The sequence below is a fragment of the Podarcis pityusensis genome (assembly GCF_964106645.2).
Source record: "Podarcis pityusensis genome assembly, chromosome: 9".
Classification (NCBI taxonomy): Eukaryota; Metazoa; Chordata; class Lepidosauria; order Squamata; family Lacertidae; genus Podarcis; species Podarcis pityusensis.
In genome coordinates this window covers 64,346,836-64,360,238 of record NC_138034.1, presented here as the reverse complement: position 1 = coordinate 64,360,238, position 13,403 = coordinate 64,346,836, and positions in this window count along the sequence as shown.

Sequence of the window (13,403 nt, the reverse complement as noted above, 5' to 3'; positions counted from 1 at the left end):
GGCACTGTAGGATATTTAAAATTCGGCCAAACCAACAATTCATGTTTTGCTAGATGAGCACATGATAGGAGCTGAAGCTCACGGATTTCCCCCTTAAGTTTCCTAGAGAGAACTCTGTGAGAGACACTCCCACTGTGCCCTGACAGGGGGAGGGCATAGATATATATTCTCCTACCTGCCTGGGCACATCTCCTTCCTCTTTCCATCTCTTTCTGCTCTGCCAGCAATGTGCAAACATCCGCTTTGTCTGAGCTCCAAGCTCAGCCACAATTTTAAGCTAGACTTACGTATGCCTTTGTAACTGAATTACCATTTTAAGTGTCCTGCCATGACACCCAAGTTTTGCTGTTGGGGACATAGGGAGCTAGCTTTGAATGAGTCAGACCGTTGCTCCATCTAACTTAGTGTCATTTGCATTGACTGTCAGGGGCTCTCCTGGGTGTAGCTGTCAACTTCCCCCTTTCCTTGCGAGGAATCCTATTTGGAATAAGGGAATTTCCCTTGAAAAAAGGGAAAAGTTGACAGCTATGCTCCTTGTTTTCAGGCACAATTCTCTCCCAGTCCTATCTGGAGACTCCAGGGATTGAACCTGGAACCTTGTCCATGCAAGGCAGATGCTGATACCACTGAACCACAGCTGGTCCCTGCAGCTGTGTATGGTCAACACTGGCTGCCACCAGCTCCTCAGAGAACATTCCTGTCTCTGCCTTGAGATGCCAGGGATGGTAGCTGGGGTCTGCATGCAAAGCAGATGCTGTAGCACTGAGCTTCTCGATTTTCTAAGGCTGCATGAAGGCCACACAGCCCGATTTGAAAGGTGTGCTCCAGGATCCTTTGCAATGTCACAGGGGACGCTGGGACCGAACTCTCCGGCTGCTGGTGACATCCTATAAATTGTGCGGGACTCTGTTCATATATATCTCCTCCGGATAATGCAGGAGCTTAGTAATCAGTATTGCAGTTGATGGGCACCTTGGGGGCCGTAAGGATTATTGGACAGGCTACTCCTGCGACTTGTGCTATTGCAGCGCGAGGATAATGAATGATTAACAAGAGCTCATGCTTTACACTTAACGTTAATTGATAGCCGTGCTTCTGGCCATTTTCTAATGGCAAGTAACGGCTTTCGGGGCATTAGCGGAGCTGTGCCGGAGGAAACGCAAGGAGAAACGGAGGACGAGCAGAGGGGCAAAGTGTCACCGAGAAGATTGCAGAGCCAAAGCTTGTCAGGGGCATTACGGAAGTGATGGGGAGAGAAGCATGGGGGAGACAGGGGGACTGGAGCCCACAGAGCCAGGATAATGGGAAGAGTGACAGCAACCTCTGCTAAAGTGTTTGGAGGACTTTGACTGATCATCTACTTGATGGGCGAAACCTCCGAAGGGGTGATTTTTCTCTTCCCCTCCATGTAACCACGATTGCATCTGACTTGGGAGAGAATTGAGGCGCAGACAAACCATGTACATCTCTCTCTGCTGCAAAAGTAAGACCAGAAACGGGAGTGTGGGGAATAGGAAGGGAAAGAGCCAAGCAAGCTTATGAAGTTGGGGGCAAACAGCAGCAGCTGCACAAGAAGCAGCAAAGGTCACATGTTCCTTTGCAGCAAAGAGCTCTGTAGCTGTTCAGCCACTCCTCACTAGCAAGGCACCCTTGGAAAACCAATGGTGCCCAGGCCCTGAGGACATGGCTTAGTTCATTTTACAATGGTACCTTGGTTCTCGAACTTAATCCATTCCAGGAGTCTGTTCGACTCCTGAAACCATTCAAAAACCAAGGCGCGGCTTCCAATTGGCTGCAGGAGCTTTGGGTTTGCGGCGTTCGGGAGCTGATATGTTTGGGAGCCAAGCTGTTTGAGTACCAAGGTACCACTGTATTATTAATTTTCTTTAAAAAATGGACCTCTTGTACCTCTAGTTCTGAAGCTACCCGTTGGGCTTAGCTGCCCTACACTTATTGGCCAGACTCGCTCTGACACCACTGCAAATTAGCCAATTGCATTGAGAAAGGCAGGGAAGGCAATTACAAGAATGGCAGGAAAACAGATTTCAAACCCTACTATCTTAAAGCATGGGCACAAAGGCCTGAGCAACTTGGCCTCAGGCTACCTCAAGGACAGCCTGCACGGCTATATACCAGTCTGATCACTGAGATCCTGCGTATCATCTATTTTAATGTTAGTTCTAGACTGCTTTTAAGGGTTTTAAGTTTTTATACTGCTGTACACCACCCTGATATTTTATGGGAGTGCAGTATGTAAACCTTTTTTGTAAGTGACGCGAGCGGTTGTGTGCTGCGTTCTGGCGGGTGAGCGATTTTTTGCCTCCCCCCCAAATAATCCTCCCCAAATGCTCAATCCCCCCTATCTTCTAAATTTTGAGGCCCCCAAAATTAGACAGGTGTGACCACACCTTTCATTGCTATGACCACCTACATCTGCTTTCAAGTGAGGAGCTGCGGAATCACTCAGCAATGAGCTTTTATTTTCAGAATGAAACCAATTTCTCCAGAAGCGCTTTTTGGGGGTCCAAAAATATACAGCTGATCCGGATCGTGTGTGAACTGTGTAGCAAAAAACAAGTACCCACCTGCTATTGATTCCAGAAGAAAATGTGTTTTATACAGCCGGAGAATGCACCTTGGCACGTTTGCAAAAGCTTGCTGCAATGTCCAACCCGTGCCCATTCACAAGATTGGCCACCTCATCCAAAACAGCCATATACAATGGCTGCACTATTAGGAGCTCAGAACAGCCATGCTACTTCCCTTTCGAGTTAGGAAGTGATTTGAAACAAACTCAAGGGAGTTGTGCTTTGAGGAGGTAAGATCTACCCATTCATAGAATCATAGAATCATAGAGTTGGAAGAGACCACAAGGGCCATCGAGTCCAACCCCCTGCCAAGCAGGAAACACCATCAGAGCACTCCTGACATATGGTTGTCAAGCCTCTGCTTAAAGACCTCCAAAGAAGGAAACTCTACCACACTCCTTGGCAACAAATTCCACTGTTGAACAGCTCTTACTGTCAGGAAGTTCTTCCTAATGTTTAGGTGGAATCTTCTTTCTTGTAGTTTGGATCCATTGCTCCGTGTCCGCTTCTCTGGAGCAGCAGAAAACAACCTTTCTCCCTCCTCTATGTGACATCCTTTTATATATTTGAACATGGCTATCATATCACCCCTTAACCTCCTCTTCTCCAGGCTAAACATGCCCAGCTCTCTTAGCCGTTCCTCATAAGGCATCGTTTCCAGGCCTTTGACCATTTTGGTTGCCCTCCTCTGGACACGTTCCAGTTTGTCAATGTCCTTCTTGAACTGTGGTGCCCAGAACTGGACACAGTACTCCAGGTGAGGTCTGACCAGAGCAGAATACAGTGGCACTATTACTTCCCTTGATCTAGATGCTATACTCCTATTGATGCAGCCCAGAATTGCATTGGCTTTTTTAGCTGCCGCGTCACACTGTTGGCTCATGTCAAGTTTGTGGTCAACCAAGACTCCTAGATCCTTTTCACATGTACTGCTCTCAAGCCAGGTGTCCCCCATCTTGTATTTGTGCCTCTCATTTTTTTTGCCCAAGTGCAATACTTTACATTTCTCCCTGTTAAAATTCATCTTGTTTGTTTTGGCCCAGTTCTCTAATCTGTCAAGGTCGTTTTGAAGTGTGATCCTGTCCTCTGGGGTGTTAGCCACCCCTCCCAGTTTGGTGTCATCTGCAAATTTGATCAGGATGCCCTTGAGTCCATCAGCCAAGTCGTTGATAAAGATGTTGAATAAGACCGGGCCCAAGACAGAACCCTGTGGCACCCCACTAGTCACTCTTCTCCAGGATGAAGGGGAGAAATAGAAATGTGAGAAATTAAGAGGTAAATATGATGAAGAATATCTGAACAGTCTTCTCCCATTTCTTAAGTGAGCTAACACTTCCTTTCCCCAGCCAGTGGTGTTTGTGATGGCCCAGCGAGATAGGAAGTATTGCCTCTTCTGCAGCGATAAAGTGGAAAAATCCATTGGGTTGATTTTCTGATTTGCTTCTGCTTCAATTAACCTGTCCTTAAATATATATCTTGTCTCATATAATGATGAACACTTTCCAATATATTGGAACTGTTGTTCTGTCTACAAGGACAATTCGCTCGAGTGACCGATCTGTCATCATCATTATCAGCCGAAACAATAACAGGAAAAGTGGTTGGTAGTTTTGGGGGAAAACAAGACGAGGTGTAGATTCTATCTGGAGCTGATTTTATTAAAATCTGCAGCAAACTTTATAAAGCCCAATGTATGGTTCATTAAGGGAACATTACATTACAATTATGATTAATTAGATTAAACTTATGAAAGTGTGTTATTTGTTTAAATCAAAAGGGGTGCGAAGGGGGGAATGATGGATGATGAAAGAGTGTGATAAATGAAGAAAGCAGCTGAACTAAATTGAATGTGTATTCATCCGTTTTCACTTCATAACTAATGATAAATTGAGCATGTCACATTTAACAATACATGCCCAGGTCTAAACACAATCTCAGGTTCCTCTGCTCTAATGTCTTCTGTCAGGTAACTGACTTCAAGAGATGCAATATTTTTGTTTACAGAAAACCTTATCAAAGTTCATTTTCATTCTGCTCCCTCAGCTGAAAATCATGATGAGTTCCCGCTTCTTCCTAGGAACACGTAAGAAAGGCATGATAACGGAAACAGATGTTCAGGGGAGTACACCCACATAAAAAGTCTGATATTAAAGTTTCGGCCCGTTACTTATAAAAATGGATGCAAAGTGACAGTGTTTGGGGCAAGGCTTTCCCCAACTCCTCCTGTATGGACCTTCCTTCCTCCAGTGGGGTCTCATGGGTCCTGCTCTATGTTCCACCATCAAAGGAATACTGGCTAGTGTCAGGGACAGTGCTGAGGAGGGCAGCAATGAGGAGGAATGGTGGGAGCCTTCCCCTCCCCCTGCTCCTGCATCTTCCCAGGAGCAGGAGGACAGTATAGATTTGGAACAGTGGTTTGCAAAGGGGCACAGTTCAGAAGGCAGAAGCTGGGAAATACTGGATACAGCTAAGAGAAGAAACACTGGAAGAGAGAGGGTTAACAGATTCACAGTCTCTGGACAGCATTTACCCCCCAAAGTCACGGAGATCTCAGAAAGTGTCAGAACGGAAAGCAGAGAGGTATACGAGACGTAGAAGGGACGTGGACTAACAGGGACAGAAAGAGGTGGAATCCTTAATTAGGAGCACCACCATTCTAGGAGATGTGTTCTTTGTTCTCTTGCTGTGATTATTAAAGTTTCTAACTGGTAAGAAGACTCCATTCCCTCTGTTCTGCCTATCTACTACCATAGGGGGAGGAAACCGATTCCCTGAAGCCTGACAGATAGAGGTGGCAGCATCCTGGGTGTGTAACACTCTCCCAAGAGAGGTACGACCGGCTCCTTTGCTGATGGGCAGGTTGGGGCATCAAGCCATTTTTGTTGGTTTTCAGGAAGGTTTTTCACTGTTTTCAGTATTTAGCATATCAGGGTTTGTGAGCTGCCTTAGGATCAATCGTGGGACCTGAAAGGGTGCACATAAATCTTTCTATTAATAAATAAATAAAATGTGCGCCTGTGCAGCAAATAGGTACCATGCTTTCCTGCCTTTGATTAATGGAAACCAGATACATTATTTGCGCATGAGTGGGTGGGTGGAGGTTAGAAGGGAGTCTAGCACCCATGGGCTGCTGGGTGCAACACAATCTATGCACCAATGTATCACATCTAGAAAGTGGGAACTTGGAAACTGCATGCTGATGGCTCCAGTTTGGAATTCTACATACTACATGTCAAGTAAAAAGACAACTAATACACAAACATGCACGATCTCTGTCCCATTTTGTAACAGAGGAGCATTAAGGCACAGCGATAAATGTGTGGCCCAAGATGAGCCAGTGAATCCATAGCACATAATTTTAAAGCAGAAATAATGGTTGCAGTATAGGAGGGTGCCTCTGAGCATACACAAAGGGCTTTCCTTTCACCATGGAGCGGTTTCGGTCTCCCGCATCCTCTCAAACACAATTAAGGAGATGTCACACAGATGAAAACGCCAACTCCAATCTTTTCAGAAGGTTTGCAGCAAGTAACATCTGGGTTGCAAGCAAACTACAACTGAGAACCCACAGGCCCACTGATTTCACTGTTGGGTCTTGATGGCACTAGATTGCGCTCTATGAACTTGTATTTAAGTGTGCTGATTTCCTATTACCTCCTAGTCCATTTTCCTTTTGCATCAACTGTTTTTAGATTGTAAATCTGAGGTCAGGGACTGTTTTCCTTGGTGATCTGCAAGCCTCTCTAGGAGCCTTTCTTTGGCTAAAGAAAAGGGATAAAACAACCTTTAAAAGAATCTGTGACAGCCACAACAAAATACAGTGGTACCTCGGGTTAAGAACTGAATTCGTTCTGGAGGTCCGTTCTTAACCTGAAACTGTTCTTAACCTGAGGCACCACTTTAGCTAATGGGGCCTCCCACTGCCGCCACCACGCCATTTCCGTTCTCATCCTGAGGTAAAGTTCTTAACCTGAGGTACTATTTCTGGCTTAGCGGAGTCTGTAACCTGAAGTGTCTGTAACCTGAGGTACCACTATAAATAGGTTTTTTTTTATTCCCCTTCAAAATGAAGAGTGTGATCTCAAAACAGAGAGAACCCACCCCACAGTTTAGGAGCCATTTCAGACCTGACATAGGTGTCAACTCAGTTCTCTCCAGCCCACTCAAATGATGAGCTAAAACCATCACTTCCTCCTGCTGATTCCTTAAGGGCTTATTAGTTGAAAGGATGTGAATTAACTTAGAATGTTCAATTCATATAGTTGAATCCTCATTATCATTATTACAGGAAGCTCTAATCATTACACAGCCACTAATATAAAACATTCTGCAAGCTTGCCTTTAATGAACATGACTCACATTTCTCTTTAATAATCCCAAACAGAGCGTCTCCCCTGTGGCTCTTTATTCTCATTGCAGAAACACTGGCTTTGAAAAAAGGAAAACTGTGGCGTCTAATATGGCTTCAGCGTTTTCAGAGCCTCTGTCTTTGAGTGCCCAGTTTTGGGGTGCTCTCTGGGCTCCCACTTACCACATTTACATTATCCCACTTTGTCAGGGAAGAACGACATATACCCAACCCTGCCAAAAAATTTTGATAGACTCCACCCAAGATGGTGCCCTCCAGACAAGGCCGGCTCGCCCATGAGGCAAGGTGAGGCAACTGCCTCAGGTGGCAGAATCCATAGGGACATCAGATACCAGTGCAGACCTTTAGATTTCCCCCCTTGTTCCTGATAGAGATCTTCACTCACCCCTTCTTCCCTGGGAGGGAGAGAGGCATCATTTGGTAGTTTGCCTCAGGTGCCAAAATGTCTTGGGCTAGCCCTGCTTCCAGATATTGCTGGACTACAACCCCTATCCTTCCTTGCCATTGACCCTACTAGCTGTGGCTGATGGGAGTTGTAGTCCAATAGCACCTGGGGGCACCATGTTGGCTACTCCTGCTCTAGCCTAATGGAATCCCCCTTGCCTTTGTTCTGTTTCTTTTCATCCTTTCGTCCTGGCTCTCTTTCCCTCTCGCATGCTTATCTTAGGCACCACTTATTAGCATCTCTCTCTCTCTCTCTCTCTCAATAATATTGGCCATGCTGAAACAAAAGTGCTTTTTAATGTAGGAGATGTACTTCAGCCATAACACCAGGGTCACTTTCTGAGTAACATTTTATGGGATTGATTAAAGTTTAGCACCATAACTGTTGACTTCAGAGGCCTGGGAAAGACACCAGGAGTTCTAAGGCTCGGATAATTTGTGCTTCACCATTAAAAAAAAAAAAAAAATCAAATAGAAGGAAGGGTATAATATGCTTGGAAATTTGGCCATCTATTTCTTTCCTTACCTTAGCTACATATATTAAAAGCCTCATACTTCCAACCCGAGAAACAACAACACTGTTGACTGTATCTAAGTTCCACCTAGCACAGACCCATTGAAAGTAATGGAACAGACCTAAGTTAGTCATATTCATTGCTTTCAATGGGTCTTCTCTGAGTGGCATGTAGCTGGCTACCACCCTGCATCTACACTAGGGAATGGGTGAATGCATCTATTTTGTTTCTCTTAGTTTCTCATTTTTGTAATCTTAAATTCAATTCTCTACATTGCCGTATCAGTTTGCCAATTTATTTTAAAAATCCTCAGGTAACTATATCATCATCTTAGTGTGAATTTCTCCTAATATATAACTTTTGTATGCAATTTTTGCCCAATATGAACATCGTTGCAAACCAAATTCTACTAATATAGCGCATTTTTGTGTGTTATTTTCACTGATATATTCATTTTAATGCACACTTATGCTTTTTCGTACACATAATTTGGAGGACCGCATCACAAAATTTGTACAGATGTACAGATTTGGAAGGATGACTGCTTCAGATAACATATCCCCCCCCCCATAAAGTCCAAATCAGGTAATTTTGCCTTTAAATGTGAATTCAGTTTCTAATACACACGAATGAATGAAAATTACACTTCCATAATATGTGTGGACTAGCTGTGTCCCTCTACTGGTTGCTCTCCTTGGAAATAGCTAGTATAGGGACCTGGTCCCACAAGGGAGATTTGATTCAGAGGTGGAGAACCTCCAGATGTGGTTCTCCAGATGTTGCTGAACTACAACTCCCATCACCTCTAGCCAGCATGGCCAAAAACCAGGCATGATGGAAATTATAGTTCAGCAATGTCTGGAGGGCCACAAGTTTCCCTCCCCGATTGAATGGATAGAAAATGTCATGGGTGGAAAAAGTTAAGAAAACTTTCTCCATCCAAGTTAGGCTGTTGGCCTGTCTAGTTTGGTATATTCTACACTAGCCTTCCCCAGCTTCAGATGTGGTCCAAAGTTGCTATCTGGTCAGAAGAAGCTGGCCTACTGCCAAGGTTCCAGGGAATTACGATCCCTCCTCCGGTGGCAGTCGAAAAGCAGATAACTGAAAAGAGTTCTTACCATGTAATTTATTTAGTATTCACAGAGAGAGACAAAGGAACACTGTCTCTATTAAATAATAGCATTGCTCCAAGTAAAGTCCTACCCCTTCAGTCCCTCCTAATCTACGTCACCCCTTCAGTAGCTGGTCTGAGATTTCTGTTCTGCTAGTCTCACAGCCCAACTGGTTTTGGGAGAGGGGGTGTGATGGCCTGGGATTCGGATTCAGATGCTGAACCTGAAGAATCTCTGCCTGCACAGGATTCCCTGCCTCCAGAACCAGCTGAGCTGGGGCTGGGGCTGGGGCTTGAACCTGAAGGGCCCTCACCTGTGCTGGATCCTCAGGAGCAGACACCAGCTGAATATGCTCTGGCTCCGGAGGTGATCAAGGACCCACTGCCTGCAGGTGCTCCACTCTCAGCCCCGGCAGAGGAAGCTGAGGTTGCCTCTGGGTCTGGTAACCCTCCAGCCTCTCCCGAGCTACAGAGGCTAAGGGTAGAGAGGCGGAGGGAACTAAGTTCCCACAGGAGGAGTGCTTGCCTCCAGGCCAGGAGAGGTGAGTCACCTGAGGATCAGGGCTGTCCTGTGCCTCGGGGCAGATAAAAGCCAGCCAGCCCCACTCCCAAGTTGCATGAGCAACTTCGTTGGTTGACAGTTCCTGCCTGCACTCTGTCCTGCTATCCTGCTGGAGCTCCTGGCCTCACCCGACTACCTGCCCTGCATCCAGCTTCAACTTTTACGGACTGCCTCCATATTGCACCTTTGACCTCGGACTGGACTCGGACCTTGCCTCTTGGTTAGCCCACGGGACTAGCACAGGGGGGATCAGGAATGCTCTCCAAAGACACTGAGTCTGCCAGCTTTGCCCTGGTGCTTCTTCGTCCTGCTGCTCCCCCAGTATGTTCCAGCTTTCCCCCTCGGCAGCCTCTGAACTATGCCCTTCTGCAAACCACTGTTCTAAATCTATGTCCTCTTTTTGGGAAGGTGCAGAGAAAGGGGCTGTGGCTCCCAGCATTCCTCCTCAGTCCAGCCCCTGACACCTATACAGCTTTCCAGTATTTCTATCAGGGCTCCTTCCTGGTTACACTGGTGTTATGTACTGAGTTGAATAGCATCCAAAATGCAGCAGTCTGGTCCTAGAACAATAGGATCCAGAATGCAGCAGTCTGATTGGTCCACAGGAGCCACCCAATCCAGCTCCAGGTGGAAGTGAATCCGCAACCTGATTGGCCTACAGGAGAATCCTGGAATTAGACAATCACGTGGGGCCCACTGTGTAAATAATGTATATAAAGCAGACATTCTGAGGGAACCTCCATTCCTCCTCACCACTATGAGCTGAATAAAGAGCATGAAATCCACTCACGACTCCGAGTATATTTCAACTTGGATTTTCCAGGATTCCACTGAGCTATGGCTCTTCCCCAGTTGGCTGTTGCAGAAACATTTTTCTCTCATGGAAAACGATCACTATGCGGAATACGGTTTGCACCGAGTGATTTCTCTGCTGGCTGCTGAGCGGCAAACAACTGAGAAGGAACGGTGTGCTTTCTCCAGTTCTGCACACCGTACAGTTCTTCCCAACAGGGTTAAAGAGACGGGGAATTGTAGCATTAACTCACAACTTGCGGTGCTTAAGCAAGATGAGGTCATCCTGCTGAGAAACTGTGATTCTGAGAAGCAGCACAATGATGAGTGTCTTTTAGGAGAACTGGTGAAGGGTGGGACTCTATGAACAGACAGGTGGAATAGACACTTACACATAAACTGATTAGAGCAGTGTTTCCCAACCTTGGGCCTCCAGCTGTTTTCGAACTACAATTCCCATCATCCCTGACCACTGGTCTTGCTAGCTGAGGATTATGGGAGTTGTAGTCCAAAAGCAGCTGGAGGCCCAAGGTTGGGAAATGCTGGATTAGAGAATGAACTGATCCACTGGGTCTTCTACTTTTTTTGTTGAACTTTATGAGCTACTTCTGTTAAAATCTACAATTTAATACAATGAATACTATACTTTATTTATTCAAACGTACAGCCAGTTACGTCTTGTGTGTTTATTGAAGGGTGGGAGTGGGCAACACAAGGCTTTCGAAGCTCAGTGTTTCCCTCTACCACAGTTAATCTTGATTGCTATGAGCATGTCACTATTCTGTTTTATGTTGTAGCAGGAACCCCCCCCCATCATTCAGTTTGTACAAACTTCACACACACTCACACTCACACACTACATACGCTACACTTCTGTTATAAATTCATAGAAAATCAACCATACATCGGATTTGCACTGTTCCACTTTTATTTTACTCCATGAAGGAAGGACTAAAAAATGGGGAAGGTTTGATACAGGCCAGCCATAATCCCTTGAACATCCCAGCACATCCACAGGAGCCCTGCCCAGTTGCTATGCCAACCCTGATGGTCCTAGACAGAAGACAATCAAGATCACAAAGAACTTGCATATGGGAGTGGATTCTGCATGGACTGAAACAAAGGACAATGATCAGATCTTCCCTCAGGGGGCAGGAAACTGCGACTACCTTTTGTCTTCAGAAAATGACTCATGGGGAGGGGTAGAGGGGAACCAGCCAGGTGACAGGACACTCAGGTTACCACCACAACTCCTCCCTCAACCCCTCCTTTCTGTAATGTATGCATGATGTTTCTGGGGGTGGGCTTGATCTACAGGGTGGGAATTTCAAAAGTTTTTATAAGGTCTTGCACACCATTTTCTGTGTCTTTCCTCTCTCCTGCAAGTGAGGGGAACACCCTGTTGCAACAGTTCAATAAAGGCCAAGCCTACAGGCTGCTGTTTTGCTCCAAGTTATCCTGGTTGGTGTCTTTGTTTTTGTCCAAGGGAGCCCTCGGATTTTTCCAGTAACAATGTGATGACCTCAGCAGTACAGAGGAGAGGCTTCAATGGCAGAACATCCTCTGAGAGACACCCAGAACCCCACAGTGTTTCACTGTCAGTCAACTCTAGGGAGGAAAGACAAATTGTAAACAGATAAGATTCGAATATTGGCAGGATTATTGTAACAACCTGCAGTTTCATAAGAGTATATATTTAAAGTAGATGAATAAATGAACAAATTAAGTTAATTTTGATATACAGAAGTTATCAAAAATAACTTTAAGGAACCACAGAAAGAGGGAGAAGGGAGTCAAGTTTTGAAATGCTAAAATAACTGTGAAATTATTGAAATGTATAAACCTGAAAATCATAAATAATTTTTTTAAAAAAACTCTAGGGAGGAAAGGAGCCATCCATTTCTGTTTTCTTAGCTTCTACTTATTCCAATCTTAAATTCAGTTCTTCACATTCTGCATCAATTTGTGATTTGTTTTACATCGTCATGAAAATTCACCAACATTTTATTGCAAATTTCTCTCGATAAACATATTTTTATATGCGTTTTTAACTAATGTACACATTGTTGCAAGCAATTTCCCCATCCATAATGCATGTTTGTATGTCACCAGTACCTTCGTTTTTATGCATGTTCCCCCCAGTTACATTAATTTTGTAAAGAATGTTCGGTTGGAGAACTGCAATGCAAAATTCAGAAAAGTGTAATTTTTGAGGGGTAGCCATGTTTCAATTTTCATATTATTTCTGAAAGTGCAAATTTGATAGTTTTGGCTTTGAATGAGCACTGAATGGAATTTCTCCTCCATCCCTAATCAACTCACAGTACTCTGTCTCTTGTATTGCTGTCTTCCGAAGACGTTAGCTGCTATTTCTCCCCCCCCCACAATAATATTTATTATTTTTCATACATAAATGTAACAAAAAAAGAGTTAACAATAGTAAAAGAAAAAGAATAAAACAAAAAGGAAAAAAGAATAAGAAAAAAGAATATAAAACATAAAATACATCAAATCACCACATAAACTAAAACTTAATTAATTAATTAAAATCCATTAATTAATTAAAATCCATTGAAGATGTCAGCTGTTATTTCTGATCTCTCTCAGCACCATCTCCTCACCTAGAAAGGCGCTACCCAATTCATCTTCTTCTTTTTTCTTTTTAAAAATAATTTTTATTGATTTTCTTTCTTACAACAAATATCCATCATCATTACTAAACATTCATTTTCCAATTTCCCCCCTCCCTGTTGACTTCCCTCAGCTTCCATTTCTGGTTTGTTACATCAAATGGTACAATCTGATGTTTGTATTTAGTACTATGTTGTCCCATTGTTATACTTCTTGTTCTCTTTCAATAAAGTTCAATAAAGTTATTTAATTCCTGAGTCCATTTTTTTTGTTTTGTTTCTGCAAATATGTTATAAAAGGTTCCTACTCTTTTTCACAGTCCCTGTTGTCCTTTTCACGGAGCTTGTCCATTAGTTTTGCTAACTGCATAGTTCTTCAACTTTTCTTGCCA